Raw genomic sequence first — 852 nt, 5'->3', positions numbered from 1 at the left:
AAACAATTTTACATTGTCAGCGTGCTTTACAATTAAATCCCAGTGGAGACTCAAGGAAAGTTAGGAGTTGGAGAATGAACTAGAATTTATTGCTTCTCGAGTAGCGTTTTAACTCGGTGAAAACAGTCGTTTTAACAAGTGCTTCCGCACCAGAATTTGAAATCGAGGAGCCTTGCACTTGAAAGCCTGGAGGTCGCGTTCTAACTGAGAACTCGCCGAATCCATGCAGGCTACACTCAAAAACAGTATATTAATCCTTCAAGTTAGTAGGTCCCCGATCGGCTCTTTTATCACCATGTAAACCTGGCTTCATAAACAACAAAACAAATTAAACAAACAACATCTGAACACGGCGTCATGATTGGCGAGATGAAAAGACCAACGGGGCTTTCAATGAAAGACTTGCATGAATTTTGGCACGAGTTTCGTTTTTTCAACTATATCAGAAATTATATTTGAAAGATTTGGATCAATATCCATAAAAAGAATTCAAGAGAGAAGTCAATTAAGTTTAATATGATTTGTATCAAATGACCCAAAAGTTACAAAGATATAAATCACTTGACCTCGAGGAACAATCTCTTTCTATTGTCCATATCATACATTAATAATATCCATTTCCCGTTATTTCTGTAGTTTTGACCTTTTTTTAATGGCCAGGACATGTTAATGAAAGTAAATTGAATTTAGTCTAAAAATGTCCTAACTGGAACAAGAATATTTTGCTTATAAGGAATGGTGCTCCAAGAACAATACCACCTCAGCGAGAAAAGGAATTTGTTCGCCTCTCGCTTCAAGGATCACTACTCTTTTCTGGTTTATCGGCAAAGTCTTCAATTCACATTGTCAGTT

The sequence above is a fragment of the Montipora capricornis genome, chromosome 3, assembly GCF_036669925.1.
Source record: "Montipora capricornis isolate CH-2021 chromosome 3, ASM3666992v2, whole genome shotgun sequence".
Taxonomy (NCBI): Eukaryota; Metazoa; Cnidaria; class Anthozoa; order Scleractinia; family Acroporidae; genus Montipora; species Montipora capricornis.
This window is presented reverse-complemented; position numbering follows the sequence as displayed.